The sequence below is a fragment of the Lepidochelys olivacea genome (genome assembly GCF_965140295.1).
Source record: "Lepidochelys olivacea isolate rLepOli2 genome assembly, chromosome: 11".
Taxonomy (NCBI): domain Eukaryota; kingdom Metazoa; phylum Chordata; order Testudines; family Cheloniidae; genus Lepidochelys; species Lepidochelys olivacea.
Window position 1 is genome coordinate 10250534 of NC_140421.1, and position 11811 is coordinate 10262344.

General features: G+C 45.5%; 1 protein-coding gene across 2 annotated transcripts in view; it reads right to left on the reverse strand.

Moving 5' to 3' along the window:
- The window catches only part of HSPBAP1 (HSPB1 associated protein 1), an 87708-nt gene that overhangs the window by 44478 nt on the left and 31419 nt on the right, over positions 1-11811 (reverse strand). The gene's annotated exons all lie outside the window — the stretch shown is intronic.

Genomic DNA, 11811 nt, shown 5'->3' on the forward strand with positions numbered 1-11811 from the left:
GGAGGCCAGCAGGTCCCCTGCTACCTTCCCGGAGGCCAGCAGGTCCCCTGCTACCTTCCCGGAGGCCAGCAGGTCCCCTGCTACCTTCCCGGAGGCCAGCAGGTCCCCTGCTACCTTCCCGGAGGCCAGCAGGTCCCCTGCTACCTTCCCGGAGGCCAGCAGGTCCCCTGCTACCTTCCCGGAGGCCAGCAGGTCCCCTGCTACCTTCCCGGAGGCCAGCAGGTCCCCTGCTACCTTCCCGGAGGCCAGCAGGTCCCCTGCTACCTTCCCGGAGGCCAGCAGGTCCCCTGCTACCTTCCCGGAGGCCAGCAGGTCCCCTGCTACCTTCCCGGAGGCCAGCAGGTCCCCTGCTACCTTCCCGGAGGCCAGCAGGTCCCCTGCTACCTTCCCGGAGGCCAGCAGGTCCCCTGCTACCTTCCCGGAGGCCAGCAGGTCCCCTGCTACCTTCCCGGAGGCCAGCAGGTCTCGGTTAACCTATTTCTCCCTGCTACCTTCTCGGAGGCCAGCAGGTCTCGGTTAACCTGTTCTTCCCTGCTACCTTCTCGGAGGCCAGCAGGTCCCCTGCTACCTTCCCGGAGGCCTGCAGGTCTAGTTTAATCTGTTTTCCCTGCTACCTTCTCGGAGGCCAGCAGGTCTGGTTTAATCTGTTTTTCCTGCTACCTTCTCGGAGGCCAGCAGGTCTGGTTTAATCTGTTTTTCCTGCTACCTTCTTGGAGGCCAGCAGGTCCCCTGCTACCTTCTCGGAGGCCAGCAGGTCTGGTTAACCTAATAGAAATGCCTAGCTCACTAGAGCTGGCGGTGTGCACACCAATATTTACAATAACTGAGGTTTTTTACCAATATTCCCCCTTTCGCAATTCTCCACCAAAATGTTGTACCAATAAAATAAAAACCAGCAGGATCTTATTAAAGGGAAAAAGGCAAAATACCACATTTATTGTGAATACAGAAAGAATCATAGTAAGCAGTTAGTTATAGTTATAACATTCCATTCAATCTCATATTTAGTCACACATTCATTCATACAAACACACACACAGGTTCTGCAAGGTTGTTATCATAGTTACCAGCCTTAGAGTTGCTCATGCCAAGCCACTGGCCAGGTGGCCTGGACATGAGGAGGGAGCAGGGCCTTGTCAGATGCTCATCTGATGCTCCTGGAAGTTGGTTTGCAGAATCAGACCCCAAAGTTCTCACTTTTTAGAGTCTATTTTTATAGGAATTTCTTCCTATGCCAGTCTATGGGAATTGCTTCATCATGCTGTTGCTGAATCAATCAGCAGATAGCACATTCCTGACGGCTCCAAGATGTTATCTTGTTCTTTGGTTCTCCCATTCTTGAGGCTGTTGGGTGGATTCCAGTCTGCCCTCCGGGGGGGGGGGGGGGGGTGTCCTCTGGTTATTTCCACTTGACGCCTTCTTCAGCTGATGGACACTGGATTCTTAGGCTGGCACCTCCCTGATCATTCAGTTATTATCCACACCAAGCATCCATCCACATACATCCTCTATCTCTATTTTAATCACAATGGTTAATACAACAAAAGGGCGGGGAGTCTCTGGATGCTGTTTCTGTTGTTAGAGTATTGCTTTGAGTCTCTCTCTCTGTGAACTGCTTTGAGAACAGACTCGGTCTTAGAATGTACTAACACAATTAGCAGCTTGCAAGTTTCACACATAGAGGGAGAGAAACAGTACCAAAAACCAAGAGACCTCTTCATTAGTAATACCCTGGAATTGAAACTATGGGGAATCAAACTCATTTGTGATTTTAATACAGAACTTCTTTAATATGATCCAACAGTATGACGCTGTGGCCAAAAGGGTTAAAGCAATCCTTGGATGCATAAACAGGGGGATCTTGAGTAGGAGTTCGGGAAGTTATTATACCTCTGTATTTGGCTCTGGCCTGACCGCTGCTGGAATACTATGTCCAGTTCTGGGGTCCACAATTCAAGAAGGATTTTTATAAATTGGAGAGGGTTCAGAGAAGAGCCATGAGAATGATTAAATAAGAAAACATGCCTTATAATGATAGATTCAGGGACCACAATTTATGTCACTTAAGAAAGAGAAGGTTAAGGGGGTGACTTGATTACATTCTTTAAGCTACATGGGTAACAAATCTTTAATAATGGGGTCTTCAATCTAACAGAGGGATAACATGAGTCAATGGCTGGAAGTTGAAGCTAGACAAATTCAGACAGGAAATAAGGTTTCATTTTTTAACAGTGAGAGCAGTTAACCACTGGAACAACTTATCAAGGGTTGTGGTGGATTCCCCATCACTGATAATTTTAAAATCATGATTGGATATTTTCCAAAAAGATCTGCTGTAGGAATTGTTTTGGAGAAGTTCTATGGCCTGTGTTATACAGGAGGTCAGACTAGATGCCCACAATGGTCCCTTCTGGCTTTGGAATGTATTAATAAAAAGCTGCTGAAGAGGATGTTATTCAATCCCAAATCTGGGGTAGGCTGCAGTGCAGCTGTGCTATGGCTGCTTTTCCAGCCTTTAGTTTGAAATAATGTCCACAGTACCGCCATGCCTTGTACACTGGGATTCCTAGCCAATGGATTCACGTAACAGTGGAGTCAGAGGCCCTGAACTCTTTCCTTCACACAAATGTATTCAGAGCAGATATGGAAACCACCTCCCCACTGCACAGGTCCCCTTGCACAGCTACTCTGCCTTCAAACATGTGCCCTGTGCTAGGGGTATGATGGCAGTCCCCCGGCACAAAAGCCTTTGAGTGGCCTCTGTGCTAATGGGTGAATTTCCCGCTTTGGGTGGAATTTTGCAAAGCTCCAACGTTGGCTGTCTCTGCTCCCATTGAAGTCAATGGCAGATTTTTATCATTGACTTCAGCAGGAGCAGAGTTAGGCTAATGCTGAGCATGTCTGAAAACCCTTAGCAAGTAGGATGGGGAAAAAAATAGAACCCAGGGGTTGGAACAACTGTGTGAGTCTGTTAAATCACCAGCATCATCAGTTCTGTTACCATAAAGCTTGGCACCATTACAGACCAGAGCATTTTAAGTCTTCACTGCACAGAAGAATCAGCATGAACACTGGTTTTACTATCATTGCCCTCGTGTCCCAGGAAGATTCTGGTACACTATTTCAGGTCAAGGTCAAGTAACATGGGAAGGCGTACGTTGCTGTATCATAGTGCTCATCAACTTTGGCTTATCAGAGACCTTCATTTCCCATCACAGCTAGTCCTGCCAGCTTCAGATATACTCATCCAGACTGTAAAATGAAAGATTACATACTGTACTACAACCATTATTGATGGAAAAAATTACTACAGGCTGCCTGAATGGCAATGAAACAGCAGTAATTTAACCATGGACAACTTGCACGCAGCTGCTTAATAAGGGAATCCTTTTATTCTTGCACAATAGTAAGAGCTCTGGGGAAATTCCTCATTGCTCTGATTTTGTTATCATGGCAATTCCCATACAGTCTCATACATTGATGCAACTTATATCACTCTGGGGTGTGAAAAAGCCACCCCCCCCGAGCATCGTAAGTTAGATCGACTTAAAGCAGCGTCTACACTGAGCTATCAGCAGGAGACACTCTCCCACCAACATAGCTTCCGCCTCCCATTGAGGTGGAGTAATTGAGCTGGTGGGAGAGTGCTGTCCCGTTGGCACAGCGTGTCTTCATCAGATGCGCTCCAGCGGTAGTGAAGACAAGCCCTTACAAACTTTCACTATCACCCTGTCGTTTTCCACTGTAGTAGTGTTGGTAGCAGCTCTCCGTCCAGCTTGTTTTCAAGTTTATTAGCTATGAATGTCAGATAAGCTTAGTATTTAGCAATATATAACTTGGCTTGGTGCGATATAAGGGCTTCCTCCAGAAATCACTTTTCCCTGCACAAGAACTGCACTGAAGACACAAGAAACTCCCCTGCCCCATCTTAAAATCTTATTTCTGATTCATCCTATGTGTTGCAGGTGAATGCTGCCTCCAAATATCCAGTCATTAATGCAGTGTACATCATTTTGCTAAAGGATGGGCTGATGTAAAAATTACATAAAAGGTATCAGAACTATTGAAGGCAGCTCAATATCTGAATTATTTTGATGAGAACAAAGAGTGCTCATGACACTGCCTGTTTATGAGATAAGACAGAAGCAACTATTTTAAAGTGAAGAAATAAGGGTATTTCTAACTTTCCATGTATTTCACACAAAGCTTTATTTGAAAAATTCCAACTATGAACAGTAAGTCCTCCAGACCGTTGAAGACTGTTGCTTCTAGGCTGTAACTTCCTCAGGACAGGGATCTTGGTTTAATTTACGTTTGGTTCAGCATCTATCGCACTGTGGATAATGAATAATAAACAACAACAAAAGCAAGTATTTAGAAAGTCTAGAAAAACGGAGAAGTCTACAGCAGCATGCATGCAATTGTCAGTGATCAGAATTGGAAAGCAGGAACACGAACAGGCTTCTGACTATTTAGTGACTGAAGAATTTTAAAAATGAGAATTCTTAGACTAAACCAAACAACTCTAAACTGGGCTAGCAGTGCTGTACATTGATGATATCTGAGTTTGATGCCTGTCACTGATCTCTCATTCCCTGCACTAGTGCTGTGAACTCAAACTTGTTAATAAGATGGAGTAGTTTGTGCAGAACATCATCTCACCTACCTGCTTAAGCACTGGCATTAACAGACGGCTGAGAGGGGAGATAAGTTTTCAAATATGTAAAAGGCTGTGATAAAGAGGTTAGTGATCAATTGTTCTCCATGTTCATTGAGGGTAGTACAAGAAGTAATTGTTGTAATTTGTAGCAAGGGAGATTTAGGTTAAATATTAGGAAAAACTTCCTAATTATAAGGATAGTTAAGCACTGAAATAGGATTACCTAAGGAGGTTATACAAACCCTGTCACTGTAGGGTTTTAAGAACCAGTTAGACAAATACCTAGCAGGGATGGTCTAGGTACATTTAATCCTGATTCAGTGAAAAGGGATGGACTAGAAGACCTCTTGTGGTCTCTTCCTGCCCTACATTTCTCTGATTGTATGATGCTAATTGCTGTTCCATCCAGAAGGATGGTGTCTGCAATGCAGGGCCTCTAAGTAGAAGTATGGAAAATGCAGTACCTGAAGGCTCCAATAAAGGTGCATGGCTCCACCTTTTTATTTATTTTGATTTATGTTAAAAAAAAAACACAAAAAAACAAAAACCACCCTACAAAACATCCATTCACACTTCTAGGGACCTTAAGTATTTAAAAATAACAATCCATGCAGAGAATAACTACTTAACAGTATAACAAAGCACACACACACTCACATAGAAGGATGTGGAAAAATTGGAAAGCATCCAGGGGAGGGCAACAAAAATGATTAGGGGACTGGAACACATGACTTATGAGGAGAGGCTGAGGGAACTGGGATTGTTTAGTCTGCAGGAGAGAAGAATGAGGGGGGATTTGATAGCTGCTTTCAACTACCTGAAACAGGGTTCCAAAGAGGATGGATCTAGATTGTCCTCAGTGGCAGCAGATGACAGAACAAGGAGTAATGGTCTCAAGTTGCAGTGGGGGAGGTTTAGGTTGGATATTAGGAAAAACTTTTTCACTAGGAGGGTGGTGAAGCACTGGAATGCGTTACCTAGGGAGGTGGTGGAATCTCATAGAATCATATAGAGTATCAGGGTCGGAAGGGATCACAGGAGGTCATCTAGTCTGGGAGGGGAGGGCTCCTACCTCATACTGAGAGGGAGGGGCGATCAGCAGGTTATCTCAAGTGCCTATATACAAATGCACAAAGCCTTGGAAACAAGCAGGGAGAACTGGAGGTCCTGGTGAAGGCAAGGAATTATGACGTGATTGGAATAACAGAGACTTGGTGGGATAACTCACATGACTGGAGTACTGTCATGGATGGATATAAACTGTTCAGGAAGGACAAGTAGGGCAGAAAAGGTGGGGGAGTAGCACTGTATGTAAGGGAGCAGTATGACTGCTCAGAGCTCCAGTATGAAACTGCAGAAAAACCTGAGTGTCTCTGGATTAAGGTTAGAAGTGTGAGCAACAAGAGTGATGTAGTGGTGGGAGTCTGCTATAGACCACCAGACCAGGGGGATGAGGTGGATGAGGCTTTCTACCGGCAACTCGCAGAAGCTACTAGATCGCACACCCTGGTTTTCATGGGCGACTTTAATCTTCCTGATATCTGCTGGGAGAGCACTACAGCGGTGCATAGACAATCCAGGAAGTTTTTGGATAATGTAGGGGACAATTTCCTGGTGCAAGTGCTAGAGGAACCAACTAGAGGGGGAGCTTTTCTTGACCTGCTGCTCACAAACTGGGAAGAATTAGTGGGGGAAGCAAAAGTGGATGGGAATCTGGGAGGCAGTGACCATGAGTTGATTGAGTTCAGGATCCTGACACAGGGAAGAAAGGTAAGCAGCAGAATACGGACCCTGGACTTCAGGAAAGCAGACTTCGACTCTCTCAGGGAACTGATGTGTAGGATCCCCTGGGGGACTAACATGAAGGGGAAAGGAGTCCAGGAGAGCTGGCTGTATTTCAAGGAATCCCTATTGAGGTTACAGGGACGAACCATCCCGATGTGTCGAAAGAATAGTAAATATGGCAGGCGACCAGTTTGGCTTAACGGTGAAATCCTTGCGGATCTTAAACATAAAAAAGAAGCTTACAAGAAGTGGAAGATAGGACAACTGACCAGGGAAGAGTATAATATTATTGCTCGGGCATGTAGGAATGAAATCAGGAAGGCCAAATCACACCTGGAGTTGCAGCTAGCAAGAGATATTAAGAGTAACAAGAAGGGTTTCTTCAGGTATGGTGGCAACAAGAAGAAAGCCAAGGAAAGTGTGGGCCCCTTACTGAATGAGGGAGGCAACCTAGTGACAGAGGATGTGGAAAAAGCTATTGTACTCAATGCTTTTTTTGCCTCTGTCTTCACGAACAAGGTCAACTCCCAAACTGCTGCGCTGGGCATCATAGCATGGGGAGTAGGTGTCCAGCCCTCTGTGGAGAAAGAGGTGGTTAGGGACTATATAGAAAAGATGGGCGTGCACAAGTCTATGGGGCCGGACGCGTTGCATCCGAGAGTGCTAAAGGAACTGGCGGCTGTGATTGCAGAGCCATTGGCCATTATCTCTGAAAACTCGTGGTGAACGGGGGAAGTCCCGGACGACTGGAAAAAGGCTAATGTAGTGCCAATCTTTAAAAAAGGGAAGATGGAGGATCCTGGGAACTACAGGCCAGTCAGCCTCACCTCAGTCCCCGGAAAAATCATGGAGCAGGTCCTCAAGGAATCAATCCTGAAGCACTTACACGAGAGGAAAGTGATCAGGAACAGTCAGCATGGATTCACCAAGGGAAGGTCATGCCTGACTAATCTAATCGCCTTCTAAGATGAGACTACTGGTTCTGTGGATGAAGGGAAAGCAGTGGATGTGTTGTTTCTTGACTTTAGCAAAGCTTTTGACACGGTCTCCCACAGTATTCTGGTCAGCAAGTTAAAGAAGTATGGGCTGGATGAATGCACTATAAGGTGGGTTGAAAGTTGGCTAGATTGTCAGGCTCAACGGGTAGTGATCAATGGCTCCATGTCTAGTTGGCAGCCAGTATCAAGTGGAGTGCCCCAAAGGTCGGTCCTGGGGCCGTTTTTGTTCAATATCTTCATAAATGATCTGGAGGATGGTGTGGATTGCACTCTCAGCAAATTTGTGGATGATACTAAACTAGGAGGAGTGGTAGATACGCTGGAGTGCAGGGATAGGATACAGAGGGACCTAGACAAATTGGAGGATTGGGCCAAAAGAAATCTGATGAGGTTCAACAAGGATAAGTGCAGGGTCCTGCACTTAGGACGGAAGAACCCAATGCACCGTTACAGACTAGGGACCGAATGGCTAGACAGCAGTTCTGCGGAAAAGGACCTAGGGGTGACAGTGGACGAGAAGCTGGATATGAGTCAGCAGTGTGCCCTTGTTGCCAAGAAAGCCAATGGCATTTTGGGTTGTATAAGTAGGGGCATTGCCAGCAGATCGAGGGATGTGATCGTTCCCTCTATTTGACATTGGTGAGGCCTCATCTGGAGTACTGTGTCCAGTTTTGGGCCCCACACTACAAGAAGGATGTGGAAAAATTGGGGAGAGTCCAGCGAAGGGCAACAAAAATGATTAGGGGTCTGGAACACATGACTTATGAGGAGAGGCTGAGGGAACTGGGATTGTTTAGTCTGCAGAAGAGAAGAATGAGGGGGGATTTGATAGCTACTTTCAACTACCTGAGAGGTGGTTCCGAAGAGGATGGTTCTAGACTATTCTCAGTGGTAGAAGAGGACAGGACAAGGGGTCTCAAGTTGCAGTGCGGGAGGTTTAGGTTGGATATTAGGAAAAACTTTTTCACTAGGAGGGTGGTGAAACACTGGAATGCGTTACCTAGGGAGGCGGTAGAATCTCCTTCCTTAGAAGTTTTAAGGTCAGGCTTGACAAAGCCCTGGCTGGGATGATTTAATTGGGGATTGGTCCTGCTTTGACCAGCGGGTTGGACTAGATGACCTCCTGAGGTCCCTTCCAACCCTGATATTCTATGATTCTATACCAAAATTAAATTAAATAGCCAGGGTTGTAAACATCCAAAGAGTAGACCACCGCATCCGGCATCCCATTACCACCCAAGCCCCCAGCCTTCCCCCAGCGCCTTAGCAGATGGTGTCATGGTTACAGGGCATGATGCATTTCAGTTCCCTTCGCAGGCCCTCTTGACTGCACCTCTCAGGTGACAGGCTTGGCTTTCGCCTCTTTTGAGGCTGGAACCCCACAATTCAACTACTTTTGGACTGGATCTATGCATTGCGGCTCCCTGTTTCTCAACTGTGTAATACAATAGGGCCGGCTCTATTTGGCGCCTACAAGAAAACTTTTCTCTAGGAGTCTGTGGCCCACAGTTGATTAATGGGACCCCAAACCAGCTTCTTCTCCTATTGTTTATTCATCCAAAGGTATTGTAGCAAGCAGAGAAAAGGGTCAAAACAATGAAAGTCTATATGCATTTTGTCTCACATAAACTTTATCCTTTCCTTGCAAGTTTTGCTAAGCTCCCCTCAGTCCAGCTATCTCCATCTCTGGGCTGGCAGAGGAAGAGACTGTGCAGCTAGTTTGGGTATGTCTATACATGCTGCAACCACATCTCCTGATTGCAGCGCAAGCATATCCTGTCAGAAACTAACCTTCAGCAGCTGCTACCTGCTCCCCCCACCTTCTTCTAGGCCAGTGGTTCCCAAACTTTAACAGCCAGCGAACTCCTTTCACTAAATTGCGAAATCTCGTGAACCCCCTCCTAAAAATGAGTATTTCCAGGGATTTAAGTTTAAATTTCCTCCGCACGTCTCCTGCTGCTGAACCCCATTGACCACCCTGGTCAACTGAGCTCCACTGAGCTCAGGCTGCAGGTCCCGCTGACCGCCGGGGCTCGGGCTGCCAACCCCAATTGCCCGGCCCCGCTCTTCCTGGGGCTTGGGTTGCCAGCCTCGGGTGGAGTGCTGGGGTTCGGGCTGCTGGCTCCCCCGCTGATGGGGCAGGGCTCGGGCTGCCAGCCCAAACTGCCCTGCCCCACTCTCCCAGGGTCCTCTGGTTGCCATTAGTGAAATTTTTCTGGTGAACCCCTGTAATGTTCTGCAAATCCCCAGGGGTTCACAAACCCCAGTTTGGGAACCACTGCTCTAGGCAGAGGGCTTTGGTGGTTTAATGTCCCTTTGATCCTAAATTCTGGCCTTGAGAAAATAAAGCTGTTAATCTGGCTAGAGCTAGGCAGGTAGGCATTTCCTGATCAATAATCTCTCGAGCACCCTTGGTATTCTCTCTGGATGAATCTTTGTCATTGTTTTTATTCCCTGCTTGTTTTTTCCTAACAGCCTTCTTTGATATAACTTTGTGTAATCAGACAGAATAAGATCAGCAGGTAAGCTGAGGCACCTATCATATTCATACATACAATACAGATATCTTGCTTGTTCTCCACATCTGGCCCATGGAACATACACTGAAGATCAGTTGGCTACTGGCTATTTCAGACTAACAGGAAAAGCAAGTGCAGAGCCAGGCGCTTGCCAGCAGCTCCCTTTCTTTTATACTGAATTAGTTTCAGTTTGGGAGCTTCCACAAGCTACAGCTTGACTGTGTTAGAAAGTAATAGGTGGTCTCTCAGGTAGGCAGGTCCCAGGCCACTTAGGGCTTTACAGATCAAAATCACCATCTTAAACTCCTGCCAGAAACCAATAGGCAGCCAGTGCAGTTTAGAGTGATAATACTGTTGGCTTGCAACAAAATCCCCCTTTAAACAAGCAATTTGTCTCACTTTGAACCAGCTTCTGAATGGATTTCAGGTGTAACCCCAGGCTGAGCACATACCAATAGTCTAATCTTGAGGCAATGAACATAGACAATATCTATATCTGAAATGAATGTTTGCAACCTCCTAGCCAGGCCTGGATGGAACAAGCCATCCTGGCTGTTATGCTGACCATGGCTAGAATCATCTAACACCCTTAAATTGTAAACTCAGGTGACTAATGGCAGGTGAACACACTCAGAGGGGCCAATAGAATTTTTGCTATATCCTCCAGTTCCTCCCTAGAATCTATCGTACCATCAGCACCTCATTTTTGTCTGGACAAGTGACCCTGGATCTGGATAACAGTGATAGGAAAGAAAGGGCCAAGCACACCCCTCAGAAAAACAATGTTAATGCACAAGACAGCAAAAAACCTACTTATTTCTAGCAACAATACACACAAATATATTACTTTAGACTCTTAGGTGGCTTATCTAACAAATTCTTAAAATGTAATGCTTTTTGTTACAAGATCCTCACTTAGCTACAGTACAACCCCAGAGGGCTCTACTCATTTTCTTAAAGACATTTGCAATCTCTATCAGCATTTAATGGTGTGATCCTGGAGACAAAACTGACTTCCTAGAGACCGGCTGCCTCCAGGGATCAGCAATGAAGGGCCAGACATAGGAGGACTTTTATCTTAAAATATGAAAACGATAACTGTTTTGAATCCATGACTGAAAGTCATTGTTATACGAGGACTCTTATCAAGTAAGTTGGTGTCAGTCCAATTCTTGACAGGTGTTCACAACTAGAACTCTAGTTACCAACCTCAAGAAAGATGCCTAAGATTTGACAGACACTGAGACTAAATTACCCTTTCGTTCCTATTAGTGTTTCCTCCATGTTAAGGTGGAAGTACATTACCAGAGCATTGTGGAGAGCTTCATGGCCATTACCTGTATTGTGCTAGTTCCATTGGTATCAATATGGTACCATCTGTGAAATGGCTAGGATAATAATAATGGCTGCTTATATAACACTTTTTATCAATAGATCTTAAAGAGCTTTACAAATGAAGTCAGTGTCATTATCCCCATTTTACATATGGGGAAACTGAGGCACAGGGGAATGACATGCTGAAGGTCATCCAGTAGGTGGGTGGCATAGCCAGGAATAGACTAATACCCAGGTCTCCTATCAGTCCAATGCTCTCACCACGAGTCTACATGTCAAAGGGGTGAAGTGAAGGTTAATTCTGGTTTGTAAAGTGCTTTGAAAACATAAAATGCTAAGTAGTACATATCTGACAGTTCTTGTATTCTACAATAACCCAACATATACTTTGTCAATTCCATGGCTGTTAGTATCTCATTATACTTGTTACATACTTTTAAATTCCTGGTCTTGCTTTGACTCATTAAATAAATAAATAATTCTTCCTAATTAGTTAGCTAGTGTGTGTGACACT